Here is a 19102-nt window from a genome sequence, read left to right as displayed (position 1 = left end):
TGCTGGCAGGGGCTCATGGAAATTGTAGTCCATGGACATCTGAAGGACCACAGGTTGACTATTCCTGCTCAGAGATCAGTTCCCCTGAAGAAAACGGATGCTTTGGCGGGTGGCTTCTATGGCATTGTGCCCCCCTCAGGTTCCTGTCCCTGGCTAGGCTAGAAATCCAGGCTTTCTCTAGGTGGGGCCGGGGGACACTGGTTGTACTCAACTGCATCAACTGCTCTGACCTTGGAGCTGGCAGCGTTCCCAGCTGTAGTCATCAGACCTGGTGGGAAGCCAGCAGCAAAGCTGCACAGAAACAAGCAGTCTGTTACCAGAGTCCAAGTAATAAGTCAGAGTCTTGAAGTCTGAAGGTAGGCAGCAAGGCAGAGTAGTCATAGATGGTCTAAGAGGTTGGGCAGCCAGCAAGGAGTCAAGGTCACGGTTATAGACAGGAGTCTAGGTGCACAGGCACAAGCAGCTATTCCACTTATTGCACCCAGACTAAGCACTCCATGCCTCACCATCATGGCCAAAGGATGAAGAAAGCTCCTGTGAAGACTTACACAGGGGGTGCAGTACTTTCAGTCCTCATCTTGCAAGGAATCAGATATGTCCTCCATTTTCTGGTGATAATGAGCAGTCAGCCAGGCATTCCTTCTGCCACTTAGGCTTTGCCTCTGTCTTTAATGCTCCAGAGGCTCCCTTTTGTGCAAGACTTCCCTGCTGGTGTTTGGCTTAGGAGTTTCCCAGCCTGGAACTGGCAACTCTACCTTGCTATCCCCTGTCAATAGCCAGGGAGGACCTGATAACTCTAGGCAACATGTCCTGGTGAGTTTTCAAGGCAGGGTTGAGCTGAGGACTGTGTCTTTACACCTAAATAAGGGTAACTGAGTGCAGCATGACAGTTTCCTTTCTTCTTTCCTTCCCTCCTTCTACTGTACTGATAGTTTTGGGTGGAATTTTAGATGCCAGAGCAGGAAGCTGAAAGCAGGATGAGGGTTTAGGCTGTCTCTCCTTATGGCAAGCAGAAGGTGGAAAATAACGCAAAATATGTTAATATGTGTAATGGGTTTATTTCTGCAGTTTACAAAGGGCTGTTCTTGGTGCTGAATTTGTAGGAACTTGGCAGAGAGTTTGATTTTCTTCATAGTACACAAACCATTGCTTTCTAGCCAATACTGAGGCACCTGGGGATTTCTTTGGGCATCCTTGGCAAGTTGCTTGTTTGTCTTTATCAAAATATTTGGTTGCATGTGACAGAATAACCAAAAGCTTTTCCAATTCTTCCCCCTTTCTTTAGATTACCACTCATCTTGGATCCCTCCACCCTGTTTCCTCTCTGTCTGGTCCCCCCCCCAATACTTTTAATCTCCCATTCCTTAACCCTTTTTATGCCCTCTCTGCCTTTTCCTTTAATCTTTCATCCCAGCTTCCAGTGCCTAGTTTATTCTTTTGCTGCAACTGAAAGCAATCTTTTGAAGAGAACTTGCCAGTAGAAGCATTAGCTAGAAGCAAAGCTGGGGCCCAGGAGGCTGAAAACAAAGGGAGCCAGCAAAAGAGGGCAGTGAGCGAAGAACAGGTCTGCATTAAGTAGCTCTTTATCACTGCTGAGTCTGAGTATAAAGCTTGCCCCTTGTTGCACATTAGTCACCAACTCATTTGTGAAATGGTTTCAGCCAGCCCAATTCACATTCCCTAATGAAGATGGTCACTTCCAGCCTTCCCCATTGCCCTGAGCCCATGTTCTATTCACTTCCTTTGTTAACCATTGTGCCAGAGAGACATTATGAGAATAATGGTCCCCTTACTTCTCCAAATAATATTGAAGAGATGAAAAAGGTTCATGTTTTAGGCAAAGTTTTCAATTCCATAGAAAAATGAATGAATAATGTGCTCTCAAGCCACCCTGAACCTCTGGGAAAGGGTGGGGTATAAACATAAAAGATAAATAAATTGACTCATGGTGATGCCATCCATGGGGTGTTCAAGGCAAGAGATGAGCAGGGGTGGTTTGCCATTGCCTTCTTCTGCAAAGAAGCCCCCTGGTCTTCCTTGGTAGTCTCCCAGACAAGAATTGTCAATGGTGTTTCATCAGACTGGAGAGAGGTGAGTAGCGGGGTACCTCAGGGCTCGGTGCTCGGCCCGGTACTTTTTAACATATTTATTAATGATCTAGATGAGGGGGTGGAGGGACTACTCATCAAGTTTGCAGATGACACCAAATTGGGAGGACTGGCAAATACTCCGGAAGATAGAGACAGAGTTCAACGAGATCTGAACACAATGGAAAAATGGGCAAATGAGAACAAGATGCAATTTAATAAAGATAAGTGTAAAGTTCTGCATCTGGGTCAGAAAAATGAAAAGCATGCCTACTGGATGGGGGATACGCTTCTAGGTAACACTGTGTGTGAACGAGACCTTGGACTACTTGTGGATTGTAAACTAAGCATGAGCAGGCAGTGTGATGCAGCGGTAAAAAAGGCAAATGCCATTTTGGGCAGTATCAACAGAGGCATCACATCAAAATCACAAGATTTCATAGTCCCATTGTATACGGCACTGGTCAGACCACACCTGGAGTACTGTGTGCAGTTCTGGAGGCCTCACTTCAAGAAGGACGTAGATAAAATTGAAAGGGTACAGAGGAGAGCGACGAGGATGATATGGGGCCAAGGGACCAAGCCCTATGAAGATAGGTTGAGGGACTTGGGAATGTTCAGCCTGGAGAAAAGGAGGTTGAGAGGGGACATGATAGCCCTCTTTAAGTTTTTGAACGGTTGTCATTTGGAGGAGGGCAGGATGCTGTTCCCATTGGCTTCAGAGGAAAGGATGCGCAGTAATGGGTTTAAACTACAAGTACAACGATATAGGCTAGATATCAGGGAAAAAAATTCACAGTCAGAGTAGTTCAGGGGTGGAATAGGCTGCCTAAGGAGGTGGTGAGCTCCCCCTCACTGGCAGTCTTCAAGCAAAGGTTGGATACACACTTTTCTTGGATGCTTTAGAATGCTTAGGACTGATCCTGTGTTGAGCAGGGGGTTGGACTAGATGGCCTGTATGGCCCCTTCCAACTCTATGATTCTATAATTGTGACCAACTTTCCTTTGCTTTCAAGCTCTGAAAAGCTCAAGCTTTGAACTTGGACAGATATGCAATTGTGACTACATATTTCTGAACCTGTTAATGTAGATGTATGTATGTCTATATTTTTAAAGGCACCCTGAAGAAATAAGCAATTCATTTTGAAGCAATTCATGCATTCTTTGGAGGTTTGTAGTCTTCTGATATCGATCAAGAAGAATTCCATGGTGGAAGGTGTTATAAAGTGCTTGTCATCAGCAACAGTGACCACGCTGGTTTCTTGCCATTTCATCTCCTCCAGCTCCTCTACAAAATCTAATCAAACAGGTCCTAATCCAGGGGACAGGGTGTTTAGGAGTAATCATGTCTATGTACCTAATCATTTTGCCACTAAAGAGTCAACCAAAACTACAGCAGCCCTTCCCCAAAGGGTCAGGGTGGCTCGAAATTTTAATACAATAAGTTAAAACATATAATGAAAACATTAAAATTATTGTTATTAAAATTTACATTAAAACCACAGCAGCAGCCAATCTCTCTTTAATGTGTGTGGGGGAAGTGCTGTGCTGATACAGATATTTGGCATCTAGGTGTTATTTCCTATATGATTTCTGCATAGACAGGCCAGTTTTGCTGTTGATCTATGGGCCTCAACTTTAGGTTTGGTAGAGGATGAAGGTAGAATTTTGGCACATGCAGTTTTTCTCACCTTGCAACATTATGACGTGAAAACGGGCATTTATATAAAGAAGGAGAAGGAGGGTTGAGGGAAGTTACATATTGTTGGTATCCCTGCACATCTGCCACCTCATGTGAATTTAATTTTTCTTGACACGGACTATAGCAGTAGGCTCTGAGTCACAGTGAACAACTATTCAAGATGTGCACATTAAATGGAAATCCACATGACTCAAGGGTGGTTCAGAATGTTTGCTAAATAACTTTGTAATCCTCAGGTGAACTCTTTGAACATTTCCACATAGAGGGCTAAAACATGCATGGCCTCTGGTTCACAAATGTGGGATTGTAAATCTTGCCTTTGCGATCCTCCATGCAGGAAAGCCATCCTGTGCTTATCAGCCACCACATCACGCTTTTCCCACTCCTTACAAGCCAGGGGAGAAGGCAGAAGAGAGAGCAATGCATTCTTTACTAACCACTCCTTGGCCTGTCAATCACTGGTGGCAAACAATCCCATCTCAGCAGAGGTTTGGGGCCATTTGAACATCCCCACCTCGAACCCCCCCCCCCCATGTTACCTGTATAAGCCTGACAAGCAGCAAACTTTTCCACCATTGTCCTTTGTTTCTTGAGAGTGGCTATTTCATTTACAATGAAGAATCACTTGACGACCATGCTGGCTCAGGTGGCATCCATCATCCAACTAATTACTGCCGCCCTTGCTCGGATCAGGGAGGACACAGCTCTTTTCTATGAGAGGGTGATCTAGCTATGGTGCAAGTGGACTCCTCACAGACCTATCTTCAGGTGTGCCCAGCACAGCCAGTACATTAGGATCTCACTAAAGTCTAGGAAAGCTGCAAGGCGAAGGTGGCTTCCTCTTACAAAGGAGATGTGGGTGGACAGGAGAACCACTGACTGATGAGAGAACTTTGTCCTGGCCACTTGGAGTGACAACAAATGGATCCTGAACTTCAGGATGTCCAATGGCACCTTTGGGAAGATTGTCTCCATTATCACAGGGAGGCTGCAGCACCAGATAACCAACATGTGCCTCCCCATCACAGTGGAGAAGAGGGTGGCCATAGTTATATGGTACCTGGCCAACACAACCTGCTACAGACTTGTCTCACAAGAGATTGTGCTGGAGGTCAGCTTTGCAATGGAGGCAGAGCTCTACAGCAAAGTGGTGTGCCTGGGGGAAGAGATTGGCAAGGTAGGTAGGCTGGGGTCCTGATGTGCATCTGAATTTCCTCTTTTTTTTTTTTTTTTGCTCGAAAGACACGCAGCCAGACGTATGTGCTGCTATTCACCCCTGGGCATATGCAGGAAAGCCCAGAATGGTTTGGGGTGTGAGGTTAATTTTGTTTAAAGGATTTGCTTTGTTTGTGTGTCTCCTACAGAACATGGGTGGGTTTTGTCAGCTGGGATTCCCCCCACTGGATTGGTGCTGTGGACAGTTGCCAAATCCCAATAGGAGCCCCAAACAGGAGCATCCGGTTGTTTGGCAACAGAAAGTTCTTTTGCTCCATGTTCCTTCCAGGGACCGTGGACCACACTGGATGGTTCATAGAGGTCCATTGTGTGATTGGCTCCTGAAGAATGAATGCATACATTAACATTACAATCACATCTATTAAGCTTTGATTCATTAACCATTGGTATTCCGCAGTGTAAGGCTAGTTTCCTAATTAACCTGCAGTTAAGAGGTGAATCTGAAACAGATTTTAAAACCTTACTTTGGGACAGGGTCCAATACAGTATCTAAAGCACAAAGCTTGTGCTTATGTGTGTGTGTGCATGTTTCAGACCATAGTTTTTATTTAATCTTCTCTTGACTGTCACTTCATCACTTTCATTGCTTAGCACAACCATTAAAGTTTAAAAAATGGAGAAAAATTGAGAAAGTAGAGAGAAGTAATGATCCTTTAGTCTGCATTCTTCAGAATGGCTCAAAGAGGAAAACTCCTCTCCTGTGATACTGAACTTAAATATACATTACTTGGTATCTGCTGCATCACTTTTCTAAGAACTCTCTATCCCTAGGTCATGTTTTAACCACTGAATCCAGCCACACTCAAAGCGTTAACAGGGTCTCTTGGTGCAATCCCATTTAAGTTAATGGGTTTAGAAAGGTGAAACTCTGCTAAGGACTGCACTGTTAATTTCTAAAATGGTCTGAAAGAAACCTTTTGACATACCACATGAATAAAAACAACAGCCTTATATACACAAAGACAACTGCTGACCCTGGGCTATCTGCTCGATAGGCATTAGTTCTCCTAGTTATCAGGCAGATATCTTTCCTAGACATTGCTTCTGACATGGTTTAGCTGGAGATGGGACTTAGGAATTAAATGTGGGGCCAGCATGCAGAGCAACATGTTTATATCACTGACATATGATACACACATACTTCCATATACAGCTGGTGTATGTAGAAAGCCATTTTATGTGTGTGTTTCGAAGTCTGGTGCAGGTTCCATACTAGATCTCTCTAGAAACTCATAAAAGACCTATGTACTAATGGGGTGGGATATATTTATTTATTTAAATCATTTATTCATGCACATCGTACTGGCCATAAGGGTGAGGCAGAAGTCTGTCTGAGAAGGTACCTCCACACTTGCTTTGCATTGCAGCAGTAACCTCAGCACTACTACATGGCCTTCTGAGGAATGTCACTAAACCTTATCAAAACTCCCCTGGTACTCTTTGAAATTCTGCAGGTATTTCACCACCAAATCTTCTGTCAGTTTTGCTTTCAAGCATCAAGCCATGTGAATAGTATCTTCAGGGAGACACTAACTTTGAGTCCAGTAGCACATTGAAGACTAAGATTTTTGGGGTATAAACTTTCAATAGTCAAAGCTCTCTTTGTCTGACATATTCCTTATACTGGATGAGGGAAAAGTGTGTATATCTTTGGATTCTAAGGTACTACGGGGTTTGAATGTAGCTGTTCTACTGATGATCAATATGGCTGCTTTCTGAATCTGTTCTCAGAAACCCAGTGGCTGAACTAGAAAAAACTACACTATCAACTTGCAGTTTGCTATAATACATAAACACTTATGTATTTCTGCAAAGATGGTAGGTTGAGGAGCTGTGATGCTATATATGGTTTCTATGGCCCTGTATGGCAAGTAAAATTAAGTTTTAAAGTCTGTACTAGTGAGAAATTGTTATATTCTGATAGGAAATAGCTGCTCTGTTTAACAATCAACTCTTAGCCGTATAGTCTCATTTTGTATCATAACCTACTAGTAACTTTATATTGTTTCAGATTATTTATCTAGACAAATCCTAAAATCTTTTGAAATAAAGAAAAAGGAGGTTTTTTTTGTGTAAATCACACCATAGTTTGCTTACTTGTCTTCTTTCTTTGATTTATAGACAGCTTTATAGATCAACTGCTCCCCATAGCAGTGTACAAATGATCCCTGGAGCACAGCAGCTTTAAAGTGCAAAGTTGCAATAGATCACCACAGGAATAGATTCATGTTTCTACAAGCGCTGTGCTTGCTTGTAAAAGTATTGTGGAAGACATGGAACTAGCCAGGGCCTTTAAATGGCAAAACATGTATGAAGTGCCAGACAGGAAAAACTCCTAAAATCATTGGGGGCATTTAGTGGATACCCAATTTGTAATTGGCATCCTTGGGTATCCTAGGGGAGTAAGGGAAATAGTGTGCTGCTAAGCAGAGGGGTCCAGTCAGAAGGAATAGGGAAAGGCTTGAAAATCCATTCCTTCACAAGAATAAATGGCAGTAAAGAACTCCTAAAGCTTAATTCTGCAAAGCTTGCCTGCTCTGGAATATCATGGACCAGGGAGATAAATGAACATTCCTTGAAAGGGTGGCTCTGATACAGTTGGAGGCCTAATATATTTCATGGAATATTTCAATTCAAGCTCCGTGCAGCTTAAACACAGGTATGTCTGGAAAAATCTTCCCCCATCTGTACGTGGAAAGAGGTGGGACTTACTGCCCCATTGCAAAGTATCAGTGGCAGTCCAAAGTGCCAATGCCAGTATGGAAGGGGCCCTAGAGAGAGAAGAGAATTCTCTACCCAGTCAAGCAGAGAGTTAGCTCTGAAGAGTGTGGAAATCAGTGGTCTGGTATGGTCAATGCAAGATTTAGATGAAGAATGGCCCTAGGCTATTCCACTTGTGACCCCCCCCCCCGAAAAAGCATAAATGTTATCATTAAACTTTTGTAATAACCAAACTTTGTCAACATTTTGTAGAATAAGCAGGAATTTTAAGAAAAATGTACTGTTATTTTCTTTCTTTGCTTCTATTTTCTTTCTTTTTAGTCTGGGAAATGTTAGCAAGATGATCATGAGAGAACAGTTTCTAACAGGCCTGTGACTAGCCCAAGGTCACCCACGATGTAGAGGAAGAGGAATCAAATCCAGCTCACCACATTAGAAGCTGCTGCTCTTAACCACTGCACCAAGCTATACAAATTGCCGTTGCCTTAAAGAGATGTAGCTAGAGCACAGGCAGATGAAGCTGTTGCAGGAAGATGGTTCAAGTCCTTTTGACATGCTCATTGACTGTTATAGGATTCTTTTCCTTTATATTTGGACCTATATGGAGAGGTGATTGTAAGGTTTGCAATTTAAAAAGGGAGGAATCCTCTCTCTCTCTCTCTCTCTCTCTCTCTCTCTCTCTCTCTCTGTGTGTGTGTTTGTGTACACATGTACAGCCAAGGCCCAACATCCCTCTTCTGCTAATTAGGGGCTGAATGCACATGCCACATTTATAAATCTTCTCGGGTTTTTTAGGTCACTTTACTCTGACTCTGCAAATTTCAGGGGTTTCTCAATGGTAAAAAAGTTGAGAAAAGATGACATAGTGGCAGTAATTTGGAAACCCTCGGTAAGTTCTTTGCCAACCAATGTTTTCATGTTTGATTGTAACATACAACATATTTTGATTTACTTTAATATTGAACTGAAATGAGGAATGTACAGACTGAAAGGTTTTCAGTTCTTCAAGCAAATTTTGCTATCAATTAAATATTTTCATTGAAGTTTATGAATTACTTTATGAATTATTTTATGTTTATTGTTATTAGCAATTACAGCCACACAGCATTTCTCTTTGTTTCCCATCTGGAGCCTGGCATTCTGCACCTCCATAGGATCCAAAGCCAGAGAGTCCCCCCTCCCAAGTAGCCCTTCCCATTAACATCAGAGTACAAATGTCTGAGGACATCTGTGATAGCACTGTAATTTCTGCCTCTGTGGCTCTTCCATGTGCCATCCACCTAGTGTTTGACAAATATTTAGTCACTTTAGACTTAGGTTGCAAAAATGATTTTAGAATTGCCCATATCTTTGTGGAGGATGAAAAGAAGTTATACATTTCATTGATAATATCAAAACAGTTCGCTGCATCAAAGCAGCATTCAACATCCAACCAGCCCACTAAATTTAAAGAGTGACCAGTGCATGGAATAAATTACTGAAGGGTTGTTTAGAGTAGCATGTTATGGCCACATGTGTATAAAAGCCTAAGACAGAGTGAAAAATATTATGCATATTGGCTGGAGGCCCCCTAGATTTTGTGGCCTTAGGCTTCGGCCTAATTTGTCTACTGGAAAATCTAGCCCTAGGTGTGGTCAGAAACTGCCTTTATACTGTTTCCACACTGGAGGCTCTGCACCAGGCTGCAGACTGGAACTTGAGGTGGGAGAAGTTGCCCCGCTGCCTCCTGCTCCTGCATGGTGGAGCATTTGGCCCAGAGAACCTTGTCCATCTGGATTTGTGTTCCTGCATGGGAGCTGGGACAGTGAAGTTCCCAGTGCGGAAACAGTCTTAGAGACCTTAAGAGTCAGTTAAAAAGATAAGGGGTACTGAAAAGAGTGCACTAGCATTCTGTTAACCAAAAGAGACAGAGAAAGAAAGTGTGCTGGAGTATTTATTATTGTTATTGGTATTGGTATTGGTATTGTATTTAAATTCATTGCCCACCTCTCCCCAAGGGCTTGAGGCGGGTTACAATGTTTGACTAAAATCCCCATTGTTGTTGTTAGGTGCAAAGTCGTGTCCAACCCATCACAACCCCATGGACAATGATCCTCCAGGCCTTCCTGTCCTCTGCCATTCCCCGGAGTCCATTTAAGTTTGCACTGACTTCTTCAGTGACTCCATCCAGCCACCTCAATTCTCTGTCGTCCCCTTCTTCTTTTGCCCTCAATCGCTCCCAGCATTAGGCTCTTCTCCAGGGAGTCCTTCCTTCTCATCAAGAGGCCAAAGTATTTGAGTTTCATCTTCAGGATCTGGCCTTCTAAGGAGCAGCCAGGGCTGATCTCCTCTAGGACTGACTAGTTTGTTCACCTTTCAGTCCAAGAGTCTTCTCCAGCACCAGAGTTCAAAAGCCTCAATTCTTTGACGCTCGGCCTTCCTTATGGTCCAACTTTCACAGCCATACATTGCAACTGGGAAGACCATAGCCTTGACTAGACACACTTTTGTTGGCAGGGTGATGTCTCTGCTTTTTAGGGTGCTGTCTAGATTTGCCATAGTTTTCCTCCCCAGGAGCAAGTGTCTTTTAATTTTTTTGCTGCAGTCCCCATCTGCAGTGATCTTGGAGCCCAGGAAAATAAAATCTGTCACAACCTCCATTACTTCCCCATCTATTTGCCAGGAATTGAGAGGGCCAGATGCCATGATCTTCAATTTCTTGATATTGAGTTACAAGCCAACTTTTGCACTCTCCTCCTTCACCCCCGTCAACAGGCTCTTTAGTTCCTCTTCGCTTTCTGCTATTAGAATAGTATCATCTGCATATCTGAGGTTGTTGATATTTCTCCCTGCAATCTTGATCCCAATTTGTGACTCATCTAACCTCACCTTTCTCATGATGTGCTCCGCATACAAGTTAAATAGGCAATGTGACAGTATACAGCCTTGCCGAACTCCTTTCTCAATTTTGAACCAGTCAGTGATTCCATGCCCGGTTCTCAGTGTTGCTTCTTGACCTGCATATAGGTTTCTCAAGAGACAAATAAGATGCTCTGGTATTCCCATTTCTTTAAGAACTTCCCATAAAACCCCTTAAAACAAACATAAAAATCCATTAAATACAATACAAAAGCCCATAAAAAACCAGAAAGAAAGTTGCGGCGAAAGAACACATAACCCGTCTAACAATCCCATAAAAAGACACACTAGCAGGGAGAGGGTGAAACGAGGGCACTGATGTAAATCGCTACTGCCACTCATGTAGGGGGCCCCTGATCTTCCTTGCCACAACTATAGACCTGGCAGAAGAGCTCCGTTTTGCAGGCCCTATGGAATGGCGAAAGATCCCGCAGTGCCCACAGCTCCTCTGGGAGCACATTCCACCAGGTTGGGGCCAGGACTGAAAAGGCCCTGGCCCTGGTCGCAGCCAGGCGGGCTTCCCTGGGGCCGGGAACGACCAATAGATTAGAACCTGCAGAGCATAGAGCCCCGCGGGGGGGGGGCACAGGGCAACAGGTGGTCCCTCAGATATGCTCGGCCCAGACCACAAATGGCCTTGAAGGTCAGAACCAAAATCTTGAACTGGATCCGGACAGCAACTGGCAACCAATGCAGTTGCCTCATTGGATATGGGCCCTCCATGGTGTGCTTGTGCATTTTGCACCCGTTGCAATTTCTGCATCAAGCCCACAGGCAGGCCAGCTTAGAGTGAGTTACAGAAATCTATTCTGGAGGTGACAGTTGCGTGGATCATTGTGGCCAGGTGATAAGAGGACAGGAAGGGTTCTAGTAGCCGAGCCTGGCGAAGATGGAAAAATGCCTGGCTAGCTATTTTCTCAAGCGTTAATGAGGTATCCATAGTCACCCCTAAATTCCTTGCCTGGGGCACAATCTTAAGTTGTGTCCCCACCTGGATGGGTAAGCGTACTTCTTCCTCTGCCCCCTATTACCCAACCAAAGCACCTCCATCTTGGTTGAGTTTCAGGCAGCTCTGCTCGAGCCATTCAGACGTGGCTTCCAAACATCTGGTGAATGGATCCGGAGGGATTCCGGGTGGCCATCCATGAGGAGATAGAGCTACGTGTCATCAGCATACTGATTCAGGAAAACACTGGAACAAAAGCCTCTCAACATAAAGATTTAAGTAACTGTGAATAGCTTAAGAAATTCGCTTTAGTTTGAAACACAAGAACTGAAGTCTGTGCATATACTGGTTTTACCTCAGAGTTATCTATATTGAGTTACCTCAGAAACTTCAGTTCCTGATTTCACCTGACCTTTCCCTTATACGTTGAATAAAATATTATGTTAATTTTTAAATTAAAAACATCTCAAATGCCGTTTTAAGTTATTTAATTTAAAGGGTGATCCTCAGGTTCCTGGGCTGAGCCAGGAGTAAAATATCTTACACAGGGTGAGATAGCCTAAATTCTTCAGGAAAAAAGAAAGACCACTAAGACTGCTCACTCAGAAAGGGGAAAAAAATGGAGGGAAAATCATAACAGGCTTTTGCAATGGTCCATTCTGGATGGTATTCAGTATTTTCTTCTCTGACTGATGTGGCAATTATTGAATTCATATAGGCAAAATCTGGACAGAAAATGCACTCTCTCCAGTCCTGTTCACAGGTTACAGTGAATGCACATATAATTCATGTATAGTGAACATTTTTAAAATATGTATGTGTCAGGATTGTAGAATCTCTGTCATAAATTAGCCTGAGTTCCTCCATGTCAGTTATACTGCTTGATTGGGCCTGGCGCCTGCTTGCCCTGGCCTTGTAGTTTGTAAGCTATAAAATAGAGTAGTGATGTTATGTTAACCTTTATCTTGTTGTGGGCTCACAGGGTTGTTGTCACCTCTCTCAAGGCTGGGAGAATGGAATCCTGTTGTTGTAACACATATGTCTTTTCTCTCCTAACCCCCCTCCTTGGGAACTGTCAAGTTTTGGGCGGGAGAAATGTATTGATAAGCTGGGGCAAATCTGGCCTCTGGTCAGATTTGACTTTCAGTCCAATGCGTATAGTGCTAATCAATAAAACTCTTTTCTTTTGAATAAGTTTTGTTGTGAGTTTCCTGTGCGCCTGACAGTATGTTGAGTAATTCTTATGTTGCATTTAGAGCACATGCAACTGAACATGTGATACATACCTCACCTTTAACTAGGTACTATTCCCCACTCTCATTCATAAACTAAATATGCATTGGCTCCTTCTCACAGATGTATGCATGTACATGCAAAATGTATGCATGTTCACTGTAACATGTGAATAGGACTTTCATCAGGGGCCAATGAGAAATTTCCCTCCAAACTCTTCCTCCAGTCTGATAGAAGAATGCATGTGTGAATCTGTGAATATGTGTGTGGTGTATTTGTATGCATGTGTGCAGAGGGTAAAGATGAGGGGATCTTCCCTCTCCCTTGGGAGGTTAACTCTCAGAGCTGCCACTAAAAAGATCTGTTGCTATTAATAATTCTTGCAACTTTAGTTTTATCCCTCTCCCACTCTATCACATAAAGTATTCTTCAGACTTCCAGTCTGGTATTGAAGGATCAGAGGATGGGTAGGCTGGGGCAGCAGTTGTACAGCTCCTAGGATTGCTGTATTAAAAATGATGAGAGTCCTAACAGATGATGAGAGTCCTAACAGATGCTCAGATGGGAGCCCAATTCACGAGGAGCAGGTGTTGGGAATGCTGTTACTAAGACAGAAAATGTCCCCCTGCTAAGTGGCACAGCATGGCTTTTAGCACTAGAGCACTTCCGCTGGGCATACAGCTTTCTGAGAATCCATGACAGATGGGATAAAAACCGAACCAGGTCTCATTATGCTCTGTGGGCGTTGGGTGTGAGTCTGTGTTTTTATGTACTCAAACTGGTTCTCAGTGGCTTTCCGATGGCATGGTGGGTATGTACACATGGTGATGACAGTGTACCCATGGGCATGTTGAGAGGTGTAACACCTATTTAAGGGTATGTTTTCATTACATTAGCTAAGATACCTATGGCATCAGATTGGTAAAGAATGTGGATATACTATCAATTTTCCTTGTGCAGGGAAGTTAAATATGTGCTAATTAATTGAGCTTAATACAGTAGTTTGTACAGGGGTGACCAATGTATTCAAATAACTAATCTCACATTAATTTTGTTAATACATTTTTGCCAGCTCATGCAGAAAAAACTACATGGTTTAATTAGGCCACCCTATTGGCCAGCTATGGTAAGGCCGAGTAACTAAATCTGAAGCAGGTAGTTGCTAAAGCTATCTTTGTGTTTAGTTAGGATTCTATGGGTATCCAGTGAATGAACATATGAGGGGAATAGATTTCTCCCACCAGTCTCACCATTCTTTTTGCATGTATGTAACAATTTTTGAACCAACCTATGTGCATACAAACTGTATGACGATTTCTGTTTGTACAAGCCTGTTTATTTGAGGGGCCCAATTCCATGTAAAAAAGGTTATAGTTTGTACATGTATAGGCTCATTCATGTATAGGCTCATTCAAATGCATGTAAGGGATGGGTCCTGCATGTGTGAGTGGATATGGTCCCTTTCTGCCACTCATGTGCATGTTCATTGTACATATACTATGTTTTAGGGTAATTACTCATTTAGTACTTTGGGAATCACTACCCAACCAGATATGTTGCTTGTATCATGCACCCTATGTTTGTGGTTGCTGCCATGCTTGTTTACATACTGTGGACATCATTTTGCATGGCACACATCATCATTTGATGCACATCAGCATATGGAAACTGAAGCTTAGAATCAGGAACTGGCAACCAGCATCTGCCAGAAGTAGCCAAGAAACATCCAAAACAGTGACTGGAGAAAACAGAGAAGAGGCATCTACATGACAAGTGAAAGGGCTTTGTGATGCTGACTGAGGAACAGATAACTGAGGAACAAATTAGAACAGGCCCCGTTTGTGAAGCAATCTTCTTCATAGGGGTCCACATCCTAACATACCTAAATACTAGAATGTGCAATCTGTACCCTGTAAAAATCTGAAGATATTGGTTGCATATTTAGAGCCTTTGAGTGGTAGAGACTTGGTATTTACAGTCAACATGGGGAAGTCACAAGCGGGGCTAGCAGCACAATCTTGAATCTCCCCCCTTGTGTGCATATTTTGTCTGAACACTTAGCTGTGAATACCTGTGGTATCAGATTGGTAAAGAATGTGGATCGGAGTGAGCTGGACATCTTGGAATCTGGAAAGCTTCAGCTTACTGAACTCTTGTGTTTTCCCCTGGCAGGTTTATTAGGTTTGGGAGCTTTGCTAAAAGTGGAACTTAGGTGAATGTAACCTACCAAAGGAATGCTTCAACCTGTACAGAGGCCACATGAAAAGCAAGAGTCAACACTCTGAGGGTACAGACACTGGGTTAGTGATAGGTTGGAAATTATGTTTGCCTTAAGCCCTCAGAACCCTCTGAAGTGGGTTCCCCTTTTCAGTCACGTCATCCACACAATTGTCTATTCTGTATGGTGCATGCATTAAGAAACTGTTTATTTGTGTGACATAATCTTGCATCATGGACTTTTCTACATTGTTAGTGATGCAGGATATGGAGAAGAACAGTAATTGCCAGTGCATCCTGACAACACATTGACTGAAGGAGTTGGAGGTCTTCACTTAGACAAGTAACAGAGACTGACTGGAACATTCAAACTTAAGTTTGACTGCCTGTTTCCCCATCTGAGAAGCCTTGGCATGGATTGAATGGAAAAATTCAAAGACTCACTTCCACCTGAAGATCTGAGAATTGGTCATCTAAACATTGGAGCACATCTGTGCATTGATCCCACTGTCAGAGAATATCGGTAACAATAATTTTCTATAAGCTTGTGGTTATTGTTTTTGTGTAGCTATGCAGCCACATAAAATTAGTGGAACACTGTTGCTCTTGGGAGCTAAATTTCATTTGCACACTTATAATTGCCTGAATTTAGCAGAGTGAATCTTGAGTCACTCTGGCTGGTCAACAAGACAGTCTCTTGCATAGCTGAGCTTGTGCTCATAGTCAAAAGTATTGCATCTAACATGTTGAGACTTCCAGTAGTAATACCACAGGATGGGGGGGGGGCAATACCTACCATAGTCCTCTCTTGGCTTCTCATAGTCTCCTCTGGCTTACTCTGTACTTACCAGGTTTCCAGTACAAATTTCACTTAAGGTAGAATGTGGCATCATTCTCACAGGATTTAAAATATAACCTGCATCCATAAAATTGTATAAACTTTCAAATACCACATGACAGAATGCCCATTTAAAAAAATCACTTAGTTTCTTGCTCTAAATTCCAGAGGGACCAGATATTCACCACCCTGTCTTTTGTTATATTTCCAGATTACTACCCTCCCTAGAAAGTGCTTTATGCTGCTCCTTAGAGAATCACATAGCAGAAGGAAATCAAGGAGACAATAACATGGAGCTTCAATTAAAAAAGAATCACGGAACACTAATGGGAAAGTAATTGAGCTAAATTGAAACGTAATTGGAAAAAAAATGTGGCAAGCAGCAGTTTAACACATTTTATTTTAATCTGAATGTAAAGTTTTATGGCTTCATGCTAGGACCTGGGTGGATCTTTCTAACTGCTCAAGTTTGGTCTTAATCTAATGGGATGGTTTTCTCTTGGGACTGGGAACAGCAACCCAAATCACATTGATAAGTGTAAGCCTCTTTTGAGTATATTTTGTCTGAACACATATTTAAAAGAGATCCTGCTAATGACCATGCCCCAGATTGTGTGTTCCTCAGCACAGGAATTGCACAAGATAGTTACCTAACCTTCCCATGAAACATCAAAGTTTGAAGGCTGTTGTATTTCAAACATATCGTGGCTAGCTCTTATAGGTTTGCTAGATCAATTTGGTAACAGGGGTAATATAGTATTTAAGCAGGAACCCACAAAAACATCTAATTTCCCCTCCTCCACCATTTAATCTTTTTCTTCCCTGAAAGCCCCCATAGCCTCTCGTCTTTTCCTATTTCCTTACCTTTTTTCAATTTCTAGCCAATTTACCTGTACCTGCTCCTCTGTCTCCAGCTTCCCCTTTCCCACAACAGCCTGTACCGAGGAAACCTATGCCACAAGTGTAAAGTCCCAGCTACTGGGCCAGGCTGACTTGCATGGTATAGAACACTGAAGGACTTGTGAGGTGGCACATCACTTTCCCCCGTGTCCTCTTCTCCAAATTATTTCCCCCTTCCCTCCTCATGGCAATCCCCACATCCTCTTCCCTTTCCTTGTCTCCGTCTCAGTTGTTCACATTTGATCTCCATTTTAAGATGTCTTTATTATTTATATACTTATTTATATCCTGACTTTCTTCATAGTGTCTTTCATAGGGTGGCTGCTGTTGAACAGTAGCAAGCAGACAGGCCTAAGTGAATCATGCAGTTGGGTGGTATCAAGTCACCCAATGGTTGCTGCTAGCCTGGCCCTGATGAGTTCTCACTTAAAGGCCAGAACTGCCCTGGAAAGGCCTAGGGATGCCAGCCTCCAGGTGGAACCTGGGAATTCCCTGGAATTATAGCTTATCCCCAGGCAACAGAAATCAGTTCCTCTGGAGAAAAATGGCTGCTTAGGAAGAAGAAGAAGAAGAAGAGTTGGTTCTTATATGCCGCTTTCCCTTACCCGAAGGAGGCTCAAAGCGGCTTACAGTCGCCTTCCCTTTCCTCTCCCCGCAACAGACACCCTGTGTGGTGGGTGAGGCTGAGAGAGCCCTGATATCACTGCTTGATCAGAACAGTTTTATCAGTGCCGTGGCGAGCCCAAGGTCACCCAGCTGGATGCATGTGGGGGAGCGCAGAATCGAACCCGGCTCACTTGATCAGAAGTCCGCACTCCTAACCATTACACCAAACTGGCTCTCCACAGTATTATACTCCACTGGGGTGTGTTTTTGTCTCAAATCTTGCCTACTCCTGTCTGCACCCCCAAAGTCTCTAGGTATTTCCCTACCCAGAGCTGGCAACCCTTTCCCTGCCCCACCTTTACTGGCAAAACCCAAGGCCAGAATGCTGCCTAGAAACTGCCACTGAGGGCTTCCATTTTCTGATGCTACTGGCATTCCTTTTATAATTTGGGGTTTTCTTTGTTTTTCAAAAAACTCCCCAATGTATACTTTTTAAAGTTTCTGATTTTTCTACAAATGTGGGGCATTTTCCAGGTTTGTATAAAGATATGTCTTGTCTGTTCACAGCTCCAGTCAGTGGATTTAAGTATCCTCAGATTTGGCTGATTTTGCTATTACCATACATGATATGATGATGATCTTACTTTATGATTTGTTCTGAAGATACCTTCTGCTACACATGGAAGCTGTTCCACAATGCTATTAGTAAAATGAAAAGAAGATGAATGAGGTAAGGGAATAATTACATATCCGAAAGTCCCTTGGGAATTGGGAGCCGAAGTCCATAATGAGGAATTTTTAAACTGAGAACAGGAGAGATCTGAAGATCCCTCACCCCAGCCACTGCAATCCATGTTTGTTCAGGAAATAGGAAATTTGGAGTGGCAGATGTGGATGAACCAGGAGCTAATAAGGGTCTGTGCGTTAAGTGTCAGGAGCAAATTTAGCTAGTTACCTGAACAAGCTGGGTTGACCAGTGTCACTAGACTCTCTGACCTTATAGAATGAGAAATACAAGATCAGCTCTCTTTCCTCAAGGCTGCACTTCTGCTGCAAGGCTATTACATTTTCTGGACAATCAACGCACAACGTTCCGTATCTGGGAAAAGTCAATATTTCCCTCCTATACAACCACGATGCTAGCTGAGTGGAATACAAGGCCTTGTTTATATAAACAGGAGAACCAGGTGGAAGAATGAAAGTGATGGCCCTAAAAATTTCCATGTAAATAGATGAGCAGCACAGGGCGGAGAAAGCTTTTACCCCCTTCTCTGTTTGCAATGCTAGTTTTCTAATTTCAGGGATTTATTTTTTTTTACATCAGGAGTATTCAAAAACATGAGCTTCTGTGTTCTTCTACTTGCGGTCTGAAGTGATATGCCATAATCTATTCTGAATTCTACTGCCTTGTTTCAGCTTAATTTTGTTGCATGTATAAATCAGGCTAATTGCACAACTATCATATAGGGGTGCCAGCCTCCAAGTGGGATCCCCGGGAATTATAGCTGATCAGACAATCCTCAAGTGGAGATAATTTATGGTGCAACTAAACCTTCCCTGCGCACACCATTTTGAGAACCATGCATATGAACCCCTCGTTGTGATATTGATGGACTTGGGGGTGTCAATTTGTTGGGATCTTAAGGAGATACCAGTTATATGCACAGATTTTGGCCATTTCATGCAACAGCAGTTGTGGGTTATAAAGTGCAATAGCT

At 43.0% G+C, this 19102-nt stretch overlaps 1 long non-coding RNA gene across 1 annotated transcript; it reads left to right on the top strand.

Annotated features, from left to right (window-relative positions):
* Positions 1–1982: 1982 nt before the first annotated feature.
* On the top strand, positions 1983–16163 carry LOC143838479 (uncharacterized). Its single transcript, XR_013231403.1, has 3 exons — positions 1983–2091; positions 15297–15563; positions 16090–16163. It is a non-coding gene; the product is annotated as an uncharacterized LOC143838479 (long non-coding RNA).
* Positions 16164–19102: the final 2939 nt, after the last annotated feature.

Source organism: Paroedura picta, chromosome 1 (genome assembly GCF_049243985.1).
Source record: "Paroedura picta isolate Pp20150507F chromosome 1, Ppicta_v3.0, whole genome shotgun sequence".
NCBI classification, from domain to species: Eukaryota; Metazoa; Chordata; class Lepidosauria; order Squamata; family Gekkonidae; genus Paroedura; species Paroedura picta.
Note: the sequence above shows the minus strand (reverse complement) of the source record. Positions and strands in the feature narration are given on the sequence as shown.